The sequence below is a fragment of the Typopeltis vanoorti genome, chromosome 9 (genome assembly GCF_054136105.1).
Source record: "Typopeltis vanoorti isolate ZY-2024b chromosome 9, IOZ_Tvanoo_1.0, whole genome shotgun sequence".
NCBI classification, from domain to species: Eukaryota; Metazoa; Arthropoda; class Arachnida; order Uropygi; family Thelyphonidae; genus Typopeltis; species Typopeltis vanoorti.
The window spans coordinates 37,505,990-37,525,901 of NC_143557.1; the positions used below are offsets into that span (position 1 = coordinate 37,505,990).

At 35.8% G+C, this 19,912-nt stretch overlaps 1 protein-coding gene across 1 annotated transcript in view; it reads left to right on the forward strand.

The window, feature by feature from the left end:
• The first annotated feature begins 643 nt into the window (after positions 1-643).
• Positions 644-19,912, forward strand: part of LOC150102978 (uncharacterized) — a 215,204-nt gene continuing 195,935 nt past the window's right edge. Inside the window, exon 1 of the mRNA XM_090398032.1 lies at positions 644-893. The gene's annotated coding sequence lies outside the window, so the exon portion shown is untranslated. The remainder of the gene's footprint in view (positions 894-19,912) is intronic.

Here is a 19,912-nt window from a genome sequence, read left to right on the forward strand (position 1 = left end):
GCTAAATAACCTGAGTTTATTGTAAATTCAAATAGCAAATTAAAATATTAGGAGTGAAATTCTTTCTTTAATAAGTATCACCTGAGAGAATGCTGTTAAAACACAAAATTACATTAAAGTAATTAACATATTTTAATTTAGCTATTGCACTTTTAATATCTAGAATTTACATGTCAACTACTTTTCATGTCTTGTAATCTGAAATGTGATAATTCCAGTTGCTATTTTTTTCAATCGAAACATTGAGGATGAGTCCCTTGACCATAGTGAATTCACTTTTAGTATTTAAAAATAAATTTAAAATATGTAATGAAATGAACTAAACATGGGGAAAATTACTTTTCACATCGATACAGGTTAATAAAATCATCCTTTAACTTGCAACAGTCGAAAAGAAAACAGAACTGCCGCTTAATGTGGTGGCGCTATAAGTGCATTATTAGCATAGAAAAATATCAGCTTTCGCATCAATATGAAACTATTTATTCCTACGACCTTCCTTACAGTGGATTCGGGTACCTGAAGTGCTAGAGAGATAGGGATGATGCCCATCTCGCTCCTCGAAGAGCTTCCATAATCATTAAGTCACTTCATTTAATTATAAAAACAGCCAACAAAAGATATATATGCATGTAATTTACACGTGGATTTAATAATTTTGCATTTAAACAGTAAAGGAACACTATTTTCATTAGTGAATGAAAGAAGCTACCTGCTTGCCTTATTTCACGCAACGATGAATGTCATCCTCGGATGTTGCTCTTTTGATTTCCTTGGAGTCAAAAACGTGTCATTCCGTCATAGTTTTTATATTTCCCTTCAGCTAGGAATCCGATGAAGCATGTCTCATTCCTGATTCATTCCGCCAGAAATTTTCAGAAAAAAAAAATTAAGTAAGTTATTTATTTTTATTAAGTTCCTGATTACTGAAATTTTTGAAATAAATTAATTATTTGCTAGTATAGATATTATTTCGAAATAATAAATTACTGAAACGTGCGTTTATGAATTTAAGGATACGGCACTTAGTTATTGCGATATCATTTAAGAATTGTGCAACAGGATCTGCAGCAATTCCAGTAGAATATAGATATTGTATTTATATAAGTGTATTTTGATTTACAGCATACATAACATTGTAATTCTTCACAGATTAAATAACAATATATAGTAAGATATTTTTATATGGACTCGACTCTGAATTGTATGTGAATAAGGTATCACACACACACATATGTACTTTTTTTTTTTTTCCCATATTATTTTTGTCATATTTCAAAGCTGTAGCTTTCACCTGCATCCAGTTTTAAATTTATTTGGTAACTGAAAATTATAGCTATTATCAGATAATAAATAACAGATAACTCATTGCACGAAGTTAATGAAATATATAGGTATTATTAAGTTCAGAGTGATTTATGGCAATGTAGATGCATTGGAGAATTTATTCTTGGATGGATGCGGAATTTTACCTGTTGATTTGAACCAAATGATGACCAAATAAAATATTATCCAGAAACCTAAATAATGGTTAATGTTTAGAGGAGAAAAATTAATAAAGTTAATTCAAACTGAAATAAGCAAACAAAAGAGGCAGGACAAATACAATGATGTGAATTGAAGTCATGAGAATAACTTATAGTACAGTATACTATGTTTTCACTTCTAAAAAGATGAATGAAAAACAATTATAACATGTTTTTTTAATATATTTTGGTTTATAGTTTTCAGTTTGTATACAGATTTTTGTTATATATTTTATGAAAGCAGAGCACAATCCATCCAGTGTTTTATCATAAATAATTCTGTTTTTCTATATTATTTATTTGTTTATTTATTTTACCACTTGCATTTTGTCTGTTACCTTGAAACATGGGAATTCGATTGGTATCTTAAATCGTACTAAATCCCAGTTTTTTATATAAAAAAAAAAAAAGCTTAGCAGTTGCGAAAACTTCAGCTATCAACTGTTTCACATGTCTGCGAGTTATTTTATTTATGATATACATTCCACGATTTTTAGCTGCAGAGAATCTTCTTCATACACATTTTTACAAGCTTTTCTATGAAGTGAGTCACCATTTACTCAAATGATCAGAAACACATCACTATCTGTAGACTTTGTGATTCTCTGGAGACTCTCATTTGCCATAATTTCATTGCTCATTACACTCATAGATTTATAACTCTTTATCAATCTCTAGAATCCTGAACTGTTTCTGCTTGCTCTTTAAATATTCATTTTCCTTACATTTAAAATATATAAAACTGAGCTTAGCCTCTGTGACAGAGAAAATCTGCCATACTTGAAATGAATTCACATTAATCCCATCGTGAGCATGGATGTTTGTAATTGTCTATGAAAATACTGGTGGTGGGTGGTAGATGCAGTTGATAGTATTTGCTTTTGGTTGTAGTTGGCAGAGTCAGAGAGTTGTGGAGTAGGTGCCCTCCCTCGATGAGTCTTTGAACTCCCTGGAAGTGTAACAGATAATAATAATAATAATACTTACAGCATGTTAAGAATATATCCGTACAGTTTATACTTTTATTTTACTTTAGTACTCTGTTCACTTCTCAATGTCACAAGATTTACTCAGTTGGCTGAGTGGATGTATCTCCTCTACAACCAAGAGGCAGTGGGTTCAAATCCAACTGTAGTATTGATGTTTAGCCTTTAGTGGTAAACAGTTTTTATTACCTAGTTTGTGACCACTAATCCTGCCAGTTGCAGAAGGTGTGAAGTGTCTAGAACAGCATTTTCAGATTATTTAATCTTTAGCTTATTCTTAGTGCTGTAGGTGACAGCCCTTTGTTGTTGGGAAAATTTTTTTAAAATAAGTAATGAAAGGCAGTCTTTTTTTTTTTAAGCTATAAATAATGCTGCTATGTACTGTACATCGAGTTAGAGTGCTTTCCTGTTAAATATAAATATACACAAAATATATTAGATATACTGATCTTATATTGTAGTGCTCAAATTTTTCTGAATGTTTGATGTTTCTAAAAGAAAAATGAGCACTGTATCCAAGAGGAAGATTAGGCTTACTATTAGGCTGATTGTGTCTCATAGCCAGATAACATACCTGGCTATATAAAAACTTAATGTAAACTTAATATGCTCTGTGCTATACTTTTTGTATAAACTGCTATACACCTCACTTGTTTCCATCCTTTTGCTGGTTCTTCTATTCTATGGAGGAAAAAAATATTTCTAGAAGGTACAAAACACCCATGTATGAGACTGAGTAACTCACTTGTATTTGTAAAGCTGTTATAAACATTTCTCATGATTTGGGATTCAAACCCATCTCTTTCTAACCAAACCAGCTAAGTTATAGTAGTCTATTTTTTACATGTGTGTCTCTGTAAATTGAACTTCCTTTCATATAATTCTGTTTTTGTACTAAGTTGTTTTGAAGTAAAATTCAGAAACATTTATCTTCTGAGGTCTCTATTATACCCTGAATCACTTACACTGATATTTTATTTAGAAAGGAGTTAGCAATGTAACTGACATAATATAGGAAATAATTTAATTATGATACTCTATTTCTGTCTAATCTCGTATTGACACCTACAGGGAATAACACATGGTCATGGATACCTCCATGCAAGCACTAAGCGAACATGTGAACATGCAAAATTGAAGTATAGAAACAAAACAAAGCCTGAAGTTCTTAAAATGAGCCGCCTGGTGAACATGATTGGCTGTGCTTAGTTACGAGAGTTTCCAACAAACAAATGTTGCTTTTTTTTTTTATCAAAACTGGGGAAAAACTTTTTTCTACCAGTTTCTCTACGTATCATGCTTTTCTCCATGTAGTTTGTTATATGCAACCATGATGGCTGTCTGCAGTAAAAGTGAATGTCTGAAACTTCCTAAGTCCTGTAAAGCATTTTTATGATTCCAGTTTATTGAATTTAGTGTAGTTTTTTAAGGCATAGGCAGATTTAAGGAAGATACTTATATTTACTTCAGTGAATTCAGGTGAACCTCCTTATTTATTTATTTATTGCTATTGTTTTTTTGAGCATATTTTCCAGATTGATCATACTTTCACTTCCAAGCATGATTTGCCAGACCTGAGAGGCTGTAATGCTATTGATAGCTGTTCTGCTAATTTGACTGTAGTAAGGGAGGCCACTAGCGGACAGATGCTGCACAATATTATTATTATTATGTGACACGTCCAATGAGTCCAAAGACTCATCGAGAGAGAGAGAGAGGGCACCTACTACAACTCTGTTTCCACCACTCAATTCACCAACCAATGAACCGCAGCTACTATCAATTACACCAATGCCATCTACTGCCCACCACCACTAGTATTTTCACAGACAATCACAAACATCCATGCCCACGGTGGGATTCGGACCCACAGATGTGCTATCCACTATGATGGAGAGTGGATACATTAACCACTCAGCCAACCAGGCCTGCTGCTCTTTATATATATATATATATATATATATATATATAAACACACACACACACGCGCGCTGCTGTTCTTTATCAGTGTCAGCTTTGCCTTCTCGTATGACTCATGTCTACAGAAGAGGTGCTGGTGTAGGCACTCTTCCTACCATTCTCACACTGTCCACAGTATACCTTCTCTGAAACTTTGCCAGAAGGACATCAGAAGAATTTTCAGCAGCCTTGATACCAATAAGTCTGATATTGTACCGAAAGCTTGTACTCCAGAACTCACCTGCCCTGCATTGTCTCTTTAGGCTATCGTTCTCATCTGGTATCTACCCAACAGCTGGAAATAGGCTTTTGTTCATTCTATTTCTAAAAGGTGAGAAAATCAAGCATGAAACTATCTCATTATTGCTCTGATCTCATTACTCTCAAAAATTATGGAAAAGGTTGTGAATAGCCAATTGCTTCGCTACATAGATACCCACCAGTTACTGATCATCGATATGGATTCTGTGACTCCCATTCCACAACAGATTTCCTTGCCAACCTCGCTCACCTTTGGTGCACCACTTCATGGAAAAGTTTAGAGAAACTCAAGTGATTGCTCTTTGTATTTTCAAGGTGTTTGATCGAGTCTGACATTGTGACCCTCTTACCAAACTATAAGATGTTAGTTTGGTAAGAAGGTCACAATGCCAGACTGTGCTGTTACCTACTCTTCCTCCTACACATTAATGATGTTTTCTCCCCGATATCCACTCCTATGCATATCTTTGTTGATGACAGTACTCTCCACTTCTCAGTTTCATTTTCAAAATCTTGTAGTGCTCAAGTAATTAACACTTCAAGATTTTTCTCTAACCAGTGCCACTAATGCTGATCCCCATTCTCAAATGAGATGAGGATAACCTGGTGAATTTTAATGCCACCAAAATGAAATCCTGTCCCTTCTCCAGGATGATTGACTATGCCTCACTTTTGATAATGGTTTGCTTGCCAACCAGGATAATTTTCTCTTCTTGAGTTAAATTTCATATCTGACATATTCTGACATAAGCATATCAGGTCCATAGCTTCTGCAAACATGTCATTCCAAACAGTACTTCTCTCCTGCTCACCATCTGACATTTTATAAATTCAAATCTGCCTGACATTAAGAATACTGCTCCCACTTTTGAGGTGGTGCACCTAAGACCTCCCTCAGAATTCTTGATCCTATTCAGAAGCAAACAATTCACTTAATTAGCAGGGCTTCTCACCCTCCCGCAAACTCTGGTTTTTAATCCCACATACAGGACAAATCAGCCTTCAGGACACACACAGTTCACAGACAAAAAATACTAGTGGTGGTGGGCAGTAGATGATGAAGATGGATGGAAGTGGTAAAGACTGAGAGTTGTAGAGTAGGTGCCCTTTCTTGATTCTTTGGACTCCTTGGAGGTGTCACGAAATAATAATAATAATAATAATGACCCTCTCCTCTCTAACTGGCTTCCTTCAGTCACTTTCCCAATGTTGCTCTGTTGCTGCATTATGTCATGTCTCTTTTGTAGGTATTTTCATGAGCACTGCTCCTCTGAACTGGCTGCTACCATCCCTCCACTTTTCTGTACTCTGTATGCAAATACTCATATACAGTTTACTCATCAAACTCATCAAATCAACTTCTTATCCTCTGCTTTCATTTCATACATCTTTGCTCTTTAGAACAGTTTTAGCTTTCATGTAGAAAGGTTTATGTGTTGATTAATTTTAACAGTATGGATGAGAACACTGACTGATAAGAAAATAACTATTTATTAATTTGTTGCTGATATTTTGCTGTTATTCTATCCAACATCTTCAGAGCACAAAAATAGTTTGTTACAGTATGCAAAACAATAACAATCCGATATAACAATGGCACTGATTTGAACAGTTGTAACGTACAATACAAAGACTAAAGTCCTAATTAGGCACCATCTATGTTGGGGAAACACACACACACATAGAGAAAGCAGGTATTAATTAGGTTTTAAGATGACTTCTTCCAAATCTTTGGCAAATTTATACAGCCATACTTGTTGAGAATTGGAGTATGTTTCAGGCAGAGGCATAGCTAGAGGGGGGGCTGAGGGGGTGGTCTGTTCCAGGCTGCACTTTGAACCTTTTTGAACTTTTGTAGTTAATTCTAAAATACAGGCTTGAGAACTCATTTCCAAGTATTGTAATACTACTGCAAATTTTCCTCATAATTGCTGTACGCGTTGCTAGTTGTGAGAGAAGTTTATCTAAATTAAAATTTATTAAAAATTACCTACCTTACTATGAAATAGACTTCGCTAATGTTATCGATTTTGCTAACAGAAAAGCAAGAAAAATAATACTTTAGAATGTTGAAATTAAAGTTTTACTTCAAATAGAGTTTTAATTTATTTCCCTATACATCATTTTGACTTTTGTAGTATTTTTGATGTGTATTGAGAGGGCGGCAAACTCAGGGACCACCCCGGGCAGCAAAAGCTCTAGCTACACCACTGGTTTCAGGACTTCTGTCGATTCCAAGAACAATCTCTCTGACTTATAACAACTTCTGTGTAGTAGTTTTGTTTTTTTCCAATTGATCCTGTGTTCAGGGGTACCCAAGTCATGGTGTGCTAGACCCAACTTGCCATAGTGCCGGAAGTATTTTTTATGTTAATGTTCATGGTAGGCTCGATCCCCCTTTCTCCCCCCTTAGCCATCTTCTACATAGAACACTTGAAAAAGCTAGCTATCAATACAGCCACTCTCAAACCAATGCTTTGGCTACACTATGTTGATGATGTGCTGGCTATCTGGCCACGTGACCAAGACACATTGGATACATTCATAGTGCATTTAAATAGCCAACGCCCTAAAAATTCACTTTACAATGGAACTAGAAGCTAATGACTGTCTGTCCTTCCTGGATACACTAATTACACGTCTTCCAGATGGTTCCTTATCATTTGCAGTTTATAGAAAACCCATGCATACAGGGAGATATTTGCACAAACAATCACACCATGACTCATCTCAACAATATGGTATCCTAAAAACACTATCCCACAGAGCTAGAGCAATTTGTTCCAATGACAATGCTCTGACTTCACTTATGTCACACCTTCTTAGCCAATGGCTGTAATTCCCATAAGATAGAAAAATACTAAATGCTCCCAAGAAATCCCCCCTCACTGTCTACCACAGAAGACTACAGCAAAACTGTCACCATCCCATACATTCAAGGCACATCTGATAAGATATCTAGAGTGCAAATTGGCAACTCTCATCTGTTCACCCAAGGGCAGAATCTCTTCTTTATCACATCCAGGAATCTATGAAGTGTCCTGTTCATGTGATGAAGCCTACTATGGACATCTTAGCAGATGTCCACAGGAAGAACTGTGGAAATCTGCCTCGGTGAACATAAAAAAATATATCTGGCATTAGTGCTATAGCAAGTCAGGTCTAGCAGACCATGCCTTGGATACCCCTGCACACAGGATCAATTGGAAAAAAACAAACGTACTACACAGAAGTTGTTATAAGTCAGCAAGATTGTCCTTGGAATCAACAGAAGTCTTGAAACATACTCCAAACCTCAACAAGTATGGCTGTATAAATTTTCCAAAGATTTGGGAGACAGTCATCTTAAGACCTAATTAATACCTGCTTTCTCTCTCTCTGTTTGTTTTTTTTTTTCAACATAGATGGCACCTAATTAGGACTTTAGTCTTTGTGTTGTACATTACAATTGTTCAGACTAATCCCATTGTTATACTGGATTGTTATCGTTTTGCATACTGTAACAAACTGTTTTTGTGCTGTGAAGATGCTGGATAGAATACCAGCGAAATATCAGTAATAAGTTAATAAATAGTTATTTTCTTATCAGTCTCTGTTCTGTTCTTATCCATACTGTTAAAATTAATCACAATAAGTTTTAGTTTTTGGGTTTTCGAAAAGCACATCAATGAATTCCTCTCTTTTATCTAACCACTTACCCCCCCCCCCCCCCACACACACACAGCACTCGTGTGTCATAGGTCTGGTCCTGTTATCTGTGGGGCTGATATACAAGAAAAAAATATCTTCTTGGACTGACATTTTCCTCCAGCCTCTCCTGGCATAAACACATTCATTTAGCTTCCTTGGCCTTCAGAAAACTTTACATTAATTTTGACTCAAGATGCTACTTTGCTAATCCTGCACAAATCCACAAATCCATGGATATGGTGCACCTAAAATATCGGTACAAGTTCACCATGCTGTCCATAGGAAAGCAGTTTAGTTGTTCCCTCCCTCAATGTCTCATTTCAGCCACTATCTTATAAAGACTGTTTCAGCTCTGTCTTTTTTACAGGTACTTCAGTTGACACTGCTCCATTGAATTGGCATCCATCATTCCTCTACTTTCCTTTGGGTTTAGTAAATGAGCTGCAGCTTCTTAACATGCCTTTTCAGTTCTACTGCAGACCGCTAACCTGCTTCACCTCTTCCTTATTTATTCCATCTGCCTCTGGCTTCTGGAGCCCTTCTCATGAACTTCAAAAGACTGTTTCATAAACTGAATATGACTTGAATAATATTGAAGTTATATTCAGTCATGTATGATAATTCCATTGCTCAAAGGTGGTACAAAGACTAATGTATTATGAAGATTATGGAAATTATGGAGTATTACGGATATATTCCTGTGGCTTGTAGTATCAATATTTTTAAATTAACACTGGCAAAAAAAAATATATATATATATATAAAACAATATGACAAATTTATTTTATTTTTTTACATGGTTTTTGCATATTAATTTTAAAATAAAAGACTAATGTGTAACTATCAACCTGTCAGTATCTCTGGAGTAGTGAAGATTTTGGAAAAGTCGGTAAGGGATCGCATACAGCAATGGTTAACAGAGAATCTATACTTTACAATGAACAGCATGGGTTTACTAATGTAAGATCATGTTTCAGCAACTTGCTTATAGTTTATACTGATGTAAGCAAATTGTTCACATGGAATAACTTTTTTTGGATTTACTAATGCTTTTGACAGATTTCAGCATAGAAAACTGTTGCATAAATTGGAGGTTATGGGATTGGATTATAAAGTACTACTTTGAATAAGAGGTAGCTGACTGACCAATATCAAATGGTAGTGTAACAGGGGATGTGAATCTATAAGATTTAAGATGATAAGTGGTGTATACCACATAGCAATGCTTGGTCCATTGTTATTGAATCTTTAATAATACTTTAATAGTAATCAATAATGCATTAATGACACTAGGAAGGATTTAATAATAGAAATACAGTTGCTGATGATACAAAACTGGGTAGGGTAATCAGAAATGCAACTAACATGCAGCTTGCAGAATGATTTGAATAAGCTGGAATTGTGGGCATGTGAACATGAATGTCAATTCACTGTTAATACATTTAAAGTTATGCACCTTGTTGTAATGAGACATCCAGTGATGTATTATATTAGTGGAATTATGCTAGAAGAAACTGACCAGGCTACAGATCTTAAAGTTTTAGTAGATAAGAAGTTGAAATTCAGAGCCATATTCGTAATCTCTGCTATATGACACTGAATTTCAACTTCCTATCTACTAAAACTCCAAGATCTTTATATGGATTTTTTCAATTGAAGGTGAGTTAGCCGATCTCATATGGAGGTAGTAGGATTTTTTCTCCCAGAAACTCAGGTTTTTCATTCCGCATACAGACAGATCGGCCCTTCAGAACACACGCAATTTACAGACAAAAAATACTAGTTTGATGGTGGTGGGTAGTAGATGGCATTGATGTAGATGATTGGTAGTAGAGGTTCGGTGTTGTGGTGGAGACGGAGAGTTGTACAGTAGGTATCCTCCCGCAATGAGTCTATGGACTCCTTGGAGCTGTCACAAATAATAATAATAATCTTATAATAATAATAATAATAATAATAATCTGTAGCCTGGTCAGTTTTTTCTAACATAATCCTACCAGTATAATAAAACTGTAATGCTGAAACGAACCTTAACATGTAAGGGTATAGAGTCATTTTGCATCTTTACAAGACCATGAAGACCTCACGTGGACTATTATGCAGGTCTGGTCTCCTTGGGGTTCCATGGGGATGCAGATATAATGGGGAAAGTGCATTGAAGATAATATCTGGATTATGGAATACAGATTATGCAGACAGATTGAAAATTTGTGGACTGCAGACATTGGTAAACAGGAGAAAGAGGTTTGATATGATAGAGCAAACTAGAATCTTCTGAAAGGGTCATAAATTATACCAGTAGATGGAATTTTTAATTTTATGGAGAGTGGAAAGAGGACTAGAGGGTATTTGTGGAAGTTGGGAATAAGTGCAGTCAAGAAAGCAGTGAGAGCTAGATTTTTCTCTCATAGTGCAGTGTGTGACTGGAATGGCTTGCATTGGAGGCTGTGAGTGCAGATAGTGAGAATGAATTCAAGAGAAGGTATGTCATGTGAATGATGTGGTGTCCCTCGATGAGTCCCCTGCTGACTCCATGGAGATCTCTTGTAATAATAATTAAAGTTACTAAATACATACTACTGAAAAAATATCATTACATAATTGTTATAATAAAAAATGCATAAATGATTGGGAATATTGGTTAGTAATGTAAATTGGACTGACAGACATAGGATTCCTTATAATGTCCAGAAAAGATTTTCAAAAGATAGGTCTTGCTTAATGTATCACCTTACATTATAGTGAAAGGTCAGATTGGTAACTGATATCAGAGAGTTGTATATGGGAGGGTGGTATCATCCATGATACTGCTCCCCCATAATAAAAAAAATCAAGTTGATTTCCATAGGATTCATTGTTAGGATTATTAATGTTTTATGTGGGTGGTCTGAAAAAGTTCTTGGCCTCAACCATAAATGGCAACACTATCGGTAAGATTTTTTTTTTCTAAGTTGGTACATCTATCATAAGCATTGATGTGAAATTGCAAGTCATTCTATCAAGTATTTTTTTTATATATACAGCTGTCTGAAGCAAAAGTGTTGTCTGCATCCTTTGAAATGGATAAAATTGAGTATCGTGCGATTATAAAATTCTTTGTAAAAGAAGGTTTAATGCCAAAAGAAATTCATTCTAAGTTCATAAATGTTTATGGGCACTCTTCTCCTATGCTTTCGAAATTGAGAAATGGGCTGCCGAGTTTAAACCTGCCCATACCAGGATTGAAGATGATCCACGTGAAGGAGGTCCAAAAAAGACATTTTGCAGAGAACCACTGACTGAGAACCACTACAGGGACACAACATCAGAAACCATTTATCAAGTGCATGATATGGTATTGGATGACCAGCGAGTCAAAGTGCATGAAATTGCACTTTGACTCGCTGGCAGACTATAGGCATTTCAAAAGAACATGTAGGATATATTTTGCATGAAGAATTGCAAATGAAAAAGGTTTGCGCAAGATGGGTGCCACGCTTGCTCACAGCAGATCACAAATGCACTCGCATGAAAACAGTGCTTGGAGCATTTTAACAAGAATAAAACTGATTGTGTGCATCAATTTATTACTATGGATGAAACTTGGATTCACCATTACACACCAGAATCCAAACAGCAGCCAAAACAGTGGACAGAAGCCGGTTGTTTAGCGCCAAAGAAGACAAAGTTGGTTCCAAAGCAGGAAAGGTCATGGCATCGGTGTTTTGGGATGCTAAAGGCATTTTATTTATTAATTATCTTGAAAAGGGTAAAACAATAACCGGGGAATATTATTCCAATCTTTTAACCAGACTAGACGAAAAAATTCTTGAGAAAAGATCCGGTTTGCAGACGAAAAAAATCATCTTTCATCAGGACAATTCACCTGCCCACAAAGGTATTTTGGCAATGGGAAAATTAAGGGATCTGAACTATGAATTGTTGGAACAACCATTCTTTTCCCAGATTTGGCTCGCTCTGACTTCTATCTCTTCCCAAAACTAAAACTCTTCCTCAGTGGTCAGCGTTTTTCTTCGAATCAGTAGGTGAGTGCAGCTGTAGTGGGGTATTTTGCTGAGAACCACTACAGGGATGGAGTAATGGTGCTGAAGCATTGCTGGAATAAATGTATTAGTCTTAAGGGAGCTTATGTTGAAAAATAAAAATAATTTTGAAATTATAAATTTGATTTTTCATTGTTAGGCCGAGAACTTTTCAGACCACCCACGCATGTCATTGATCTCGTCACTGGACTACAGGGAGGTTGCATTCATTTGCTTGCAGATGATGTGAAGCTTGGGCAGTTTTTAGTAACATTACTAATGTTTTGGTTCTTCAGGAAAATTAAGTATGCTGTAGAGGTGAGCAATTGAAGTTCATTGCAGCTAAATAAGGATTTTAAATATGGAATTCACAGATGAGATGCTCTGTAGGGCCCAGAGATAAGACTAAGGCTATATCATGACAAAAAAAAAATTGATTATGAGGAGAATTTAGGAAATCTAGATTGAAGAAGCAAGTGAATAGATAGAAAGAGGTGATAAGAGACTTCTACGTTATTAGGGAAGAGTATTATCGAAGGTGAGAGGGAGAAAAACAAGAAGCTTTCACTGGATGTTATATGAATGTGGTGAAGTGTGTGAGGAGTAAAGCAAGATTTTACATAGGGAATGTGGTTGGGATTGGAATTATGGCTGAAGCAACTAAGGTTATGAGTTCAGGTTATTACATTGATAAACTGTGTTTGGGTGCTCTTCTGGCCAGTTCGTCTGATTTGCTCTTGTGTAGTATGAAAAATCGAAGTTTCTGGGAGGAGAACATCCTTCCACCTCCACATGAAACATAAGCGATAAGTTATCAGAATGTGTTGCTGGGGTAGAGGAACTTCTGGTAATACGAAATACCATTTTGGTGTAAAATGGCTTCCATATTACCTCAAGTTGCTCTATGCTGTTAATGAGTTTAAGATACAGTCTGACAGATATATTGCTGGTTGAGTGAGACCCCCCCCCCCTCACCTGCAGTGAATCTCTTGACTCCATTTGAAGGTCTGTCTGTAATTAATAATTTTCTCATAGTACATAAGCTTTATGCTGGCCTGGTTGCTGAGTGGTTAGCATATCTGCTCTAGCCTAGCGGCTGCAAGTTCAAATTCTACCATGGGCATAAATGTTTGTAATTGCCCTACTAACTTTTAGTGGAGAGAGAGTATCTGTGACCCTACCATTTCTTCTAGCAGAAGGCTTCACTTCCCAAAACCAAGGAGGTATGGAAATGACTGTAAAGCATCAAAATATATCCCATATGAATAACGAAGTAACCATTCATATGATTTACACCAAAGCTGAGTCAGCAAACCTTAATGCAGTCTGCATCTAAGAATACAGGGGAAAACAGATTTTGAATGGAATGAAGTCACATAAAATTGCAAAAAAAAAATGGACTTTCATCTATACATCATCAGATAAATCTGGTAATCTTTCTCTGAAGTCTCTCGGTGACTTTAGAGAAAGTCTAATCATAGAATAATAAGTACATAAGTACACACATAAAACTTTATCTCAGTGCTTTAAATAACAAATAAATATCACTGGAATGACCTAACTCTTCTTACCATGCAAACTCAGTATGAAGAAGCACTACAACTAATGAAAGCCTAATGCCTGACTTTATCTTCTCAAAAAAAAAAAAAAAAAACACTGAAGAACTGATAAAGAAACACAACATTAAGTAGCAATACAGGAATGAATCAGAGAATGCACAATCTACACATTCAGCTAAAAGAACTAAATGATAAACTATATATGAAATTTGAAATGACAAAGAAAATGACGTATGCAGGCCATCTATCAGAAATTGGAACTATATCAAAATACTCATGAAACAAGAGAAATGTACCAGATAGTTAATTTCCTATGAACTAAAGAAAGGAAGCCTAAAGCACTAAGAATAAAACTTTAAAATAGCTAGATACCTGAAGACAAAAATGAACTCTTAGTATGGAGGAACTACTTCAAAAAATAATCAAAGCAATATCAGAACCATACCAGAATTATCATGAAGAGAATGATAATGGTTAACAGAGAGATGACTGAGAGTTTTCCTATTTCCACCATAGTTCTTCAGGGTGACTCTTTGGCACTATATCTTTTTTGTTGTTTTTCTCTTGATTATGTATTCAGACCCACATGGGTATAGAATGCCTCTCAAAGATTCCACAGAACAAACCCACATAAGCAGTGTCTACTTTGCAGATGTTGTGCTGATTGACTCTAACATTCATACTACCTTTAAAACCATCTATATAATTTGTGTAAAAATGCAGCACTGGTTGGCAGTCAACAGCAGTAAAATTAAAGTCCTAGAGAACAGAATAGAATGAAATATTAGGCTAAATGACCACATTCTTGAAGAAATAAGTGATTTTCATCACCTTGGTACCCATCAGTACTCTGGCAAAGTGAAGAGAAAACATGAAAGCTTAACTAATATCTGGAAATCCAATCTCATTGCCACAAATACCAAAATTTGTCTATACAAAACCATCAATCAAGGCATATTTACGCATGGTGCTTAGACATAATTCGAAATGTATTTGGTGTTTGTTACTAAGTGATTTATTATGTATGATGCAAAAGTGGCACAGTAAAAGTTTTCTTTTGTACTGCTAAAAAGTTAGGTGAGGAAAAAGTTATGTATCATCACAAGAAATATAAAACATAACAAGCTGGCATTGTTTCATACAAAAGCTGTATTTGAGGAAGCAAAAAAAAAAAACATTTTAAAGTTTTGAAGTTTAAATATTTCTAGTGATGTTTCCATTATTACTATTATATTACTAGTGTTATGAATATTCAACAGTTACAGTGAATAAAGGAAAAAAAAACAGTGCCCAGTCATCATTTACTAAAACTCAGCACCTTAAAAGGAGTATGTAAAGAAATCACCAGAAAAACTGATATCCATTTCTTCACATGACAAAGAAAAGAGAATGAGCCTGTGTGGGTGTTCTACATGCTATTCAGATAAGCACATTCTTGTGTGCTTATCTGAATGTTTGGACAAATGTCATGGAAAATTTTGGAGAATCTCAAGTGTTGCATTTTCTATCCCTAAGGTAATTTAATTGAGTTTGGCACAAAGGTTTGTTAAATAGTCTTCAATCATATGGTCTGTTTCTGACTTCTGCAATTGTATTGCCAGCTTTATCTCAGGTTGCACATTATATGTTATGGTGGATGGATCTTATTCTCAAAGTTTGCAATTTGTGCTGGAGTTCCACAGTGCTCTATTCTTTCATGTATGCTATTCCTTCTATATCTATATACTAATGTCCTTATCCAGTTGACCAAGAATCCAGTCCACAGTTTTACTAATAACAGTGCACTGCACTTCTCTTACCTTGCACTACAAATCAATAATCTTCCAGAATATCAATTGGAGACTTATTTGTACCATAAGCACAAATTTGGGAGGACTAGGGGCCATGCATGGAAGCTGGGCAAGAGCGTGGTTGACAAGGGTGTTAGAGCTAGGTTCTTTACTTGGAGAGTGGTAAATGAGTGGAATAAGCTTCCAGAGTCTGTTGTGGGTGCTACGACCATGAATGAGTTCAAGGCAAGGTATGATAGATACTGTGTGAATGTTGAATAGTTGTTCTTGACATGATGTTAGGGCCTCCCTCGATGAGTCTGTCGACTCCTTGGAGTTTCCCGGAACAATAATAATAAGTCTGCCAACTTCCTATTCTGATGCTTGCCTGCATCACTCCACCTGACATTGCTTGCCATTCACGTGTCTAGTGTTGAATACCACAGCTACTCCTTACCTTTCCTGAATCAAAATGAAATATTGTATTTCAAGGAAAGAGTAGCAACTGTAAATAAGAAATTACTATTATTATTATTCCTGACACCTCCAAGGAGTCCGAAGACTCATCACGGGAGGACACCTACAACCACTACACTGAACCTCTACTACGAATCATCTCCATCTACTGCCCACCTCCACCACAACTGATATTCTTTCTATGTCTCTAAATTGTGTGTGTTCTGAAGGGCCGATTTGTCTGTATGCGGGATGAAAAACCCAAGTTTCTGGGAGAAAAAACCCTGCTACCTCCATATGAGATCAGCTAATTCACCTTCGATTGAAAATCGTCCAGATAAAGATTCCTCCCGTCGCAATGAGAATCGAACTTAGGCTTATTCCAATCGAAGGGCGCAATGTACCGTCGTTCTTCCGATTGTGCTACGGAAGCGCTGTAAGAAATACAACATATTGTATTTCTTAGAAGAATCTCATCCATACCCATCCCCCTGCTTGCCTCGGTAATGCCAGTTATGACATATGGTACTTCTCCTTTTTAAAACAAACTTATGTATTTATTTTTCTTTCCAATGTGATACCTGTGCTCACATAGACCTGTGGAATATTTGCTTTCATAGCACCCACATTATGCTTCCCAAAGAAAGACCATTATAGAAACGTTTAGAGTTGTTGACTAGAGGAACCAGTCTAACAGATAAGCTTAGGTGTTGAAAGTTATTCATGACTTATTTTTAATGGTATTAACAACACCAAATGAACTATTTTATAAAAAATATATTTTATTAACTTGCTCATATTTTGCTGAATTTGTATCAGAGTACAACAAGCATATATACATGACAGTGAGTACATGACAGTGAAACAATACAATTATAATGGACAAAAGATCTAAAGGCCTAATTTGGTGCCCTCTAATGTTGTTACAACATTAGAGGGCACAACTATATTTATAATTACAACTATGTGGGAGTTGTTCTGAAGATAACAGTTAAAATTTGCTAAAAATTTGGGAGACTGTTATCTTAAGAACAACTCCCACATAGCTGCAATAATTTTTTTTTTACAACATTAGAGGGTGCCAAATTAGGACTTTTGTCTATTACAATTGTATTGTTTCACATACTCACTGTCGCATATATATGCTTGTTGTGCTCTGATGGTGCTGATATGAAATTCAGCAAAATATAAGCAAGTTAATAAAACATCTTTTTTATAAAATAGTTTATTTGGTGTTGCTAATACCATTAAAAATAAGATAAGTCATGTGAATGACTAGAGAAGCTTTTTTTTAGGTTTTCCTTCAGCTAGTTCCCAAGTGAGCCAATCTTTGTCATGGACAAGTAAGATTTTTTTCTCTCTGAAACTGATTTTTAACCTCTCAACTGAAGGTGACTGTAGAACCCACATTTTAGACATAATATACTTATTAGGATTTAGGGTCACATGATGACAACAGTTGTTTATTGTATACTCTTTCTCTAGACATCTTTGATTCATTGATATCCTTCAGCACAGCTACTACAACTGAAGGTTGAAAAGTGGAGCTGGTTTGACCACCTGTCTTCATAAATTTAGTTAGGACTACATGAACTCTGCTTGCTCTTTTGGGAATAAAAGATGTTAGAGAATGTGATGGTCACTTTTATCCTGTTGAAAACTAAATTGCTATCATTTCCTATTTCAAGTTTTGGATACAATATATATTGTATCCAAGACTGGTCTGAAAATATCATTTTATTAACAATAACAATGTTCTCATTTTTTGTATGTTCTTTTTTATGTAAATTTAAGAACATTCTCTATGCTGAAATATGGTGTTAATAATGACTAGATCATGTTCTGAACAGAGCTATTAACATTATTATTAGCTTTGTTCTTTTTTTCCCCTGATTTCCATACATTTTTCATTGCCAGGCATTCATTTCTGATTCTGCAGTTTTGGTCTTCAACATAAACCATGTTTTTTTTCTTTATATCAGCAAGCCTCTCTAATGACTTAAAATTCTTCAACTTCTTTCCTGTTCGAGTATACTAATTTGCACTATAAGTAAGTTCTATTGTTCCATTTCCCATTTTACCCACATCACTCAGCATGAAATTATATACCAATCAAGAAGTTTATGTTCAGGATTATAACTACTCTTTCCTTTTTTTGTGATCACTATTCATCCAAATAGAACAACTTATTGTTTTCAAGTATTATTATTATTATTATTATTGCAGCATCCTCCATGGAGTTCACAGACTCTTCAAAGGAATATGGAGAACCAACCAGGGCTTCTGACCTAATGTCCAATCCTCACCTTCTCGTGGTGCACCCTGCTAGGTATCTACCTGTATACTGAACGGACGATGATGGGCTGGCAATTTGGGATTTAGCTTAGCTGACCAAATTGTATTCTTATTGGCTTAAACCAAAATACAAAATGATGGTACAACATGACAAAATTTCATGCGGATGGGGCGTCCCCCCAGTTAAACATGCCCCCCCCCCCCCCATTGTTTTTGCCAGGGAACCAGAGCGAACAGCGAAAAGGCAGCTACTGGAACAAATCTGAAAACACACCCCAACTCAACATCACCAGAGTTAAAGATCGGTACTATCAATATAAGAAGCCTGAATGGCAAAGAAAGGGAGCTAGCTGAGGAATTAGATAAGTACCAGATCGACATAATAGGGGTGATGACTGAAACAAAAAAGACAAAACCGGTGAGATCTTTCTGAGCAATAAATACAAAATGTTATATTCAGGCAATGACAATCAAGGAAAAGAAGGGGTAGCCATAGTATTGAACACTGAATACGAGGCTAATATTTTTGAATGGCAGGCAGTTTCAAGTAGAGTGATGTGGGCAAATATCAAATGGGGAACTGGACAATGAGACTTATTTGTGCCTATGGTCCCACAGAAGGTTCTACTGAGGTAGAAGTGGAGGAATTTTTTTGAGGCTTTAGAGAAAGCAACTGACACGATGAAAAAGGAAAAGATGACCCTTGTTGGGGATCTAAATAGCAGAGTAGGAAATGATTGTCAGACATACAAAAATATTTTGGGGAAAATTTGGAGAAAAGAGGAAAGCTAATAATAATGGCAAATACCTGTTGGATTTCTGCTCAGGACATGGACTGGTTATTACTAACACCATGTTCCAACATAAAATTGTGCACAAATTCGCATGGAGAGAAGCGGCAAGGAATAAGAAAAGTCTCGTTGACTATGTTGTTATTGTCGATAGTGATTTTTTCTCCCTGGTGCAGGACACCAGAGTGTACAGAGGATTTGAAATTGGAAGTGATCACTGTTTAGTCTTGAGCAGGATAAAATTGAATTTTATATTGAAAAGATGAACATGTAAGAAAGTTTTAAAGCAAATAAAAGTTGAGCAGCTCTCAGATGTGAATTGTAGACTAAAATACACAAAGATTATTGAATCAAAAATGAAAGAGTTTGAGAACAGGAACCAAACCTTGGAGATTCAGTGGCAAGCCTTGAGAAAACCCTGATTGATTCAGCCAGAGAGGCATGTGGTGAAGTTGTCTGCAAGGATAGCAAAATCAGAACTCCATGGTGGACACAGGAAGTTAAAGAGGCAGTGAAGGAAAAGAAGATAGCATATCAAAAGTTCCTGGCAAATAAGTCAGCTTGTGCTTTTAGAGAATACAGAGACAAATGTAAGAAA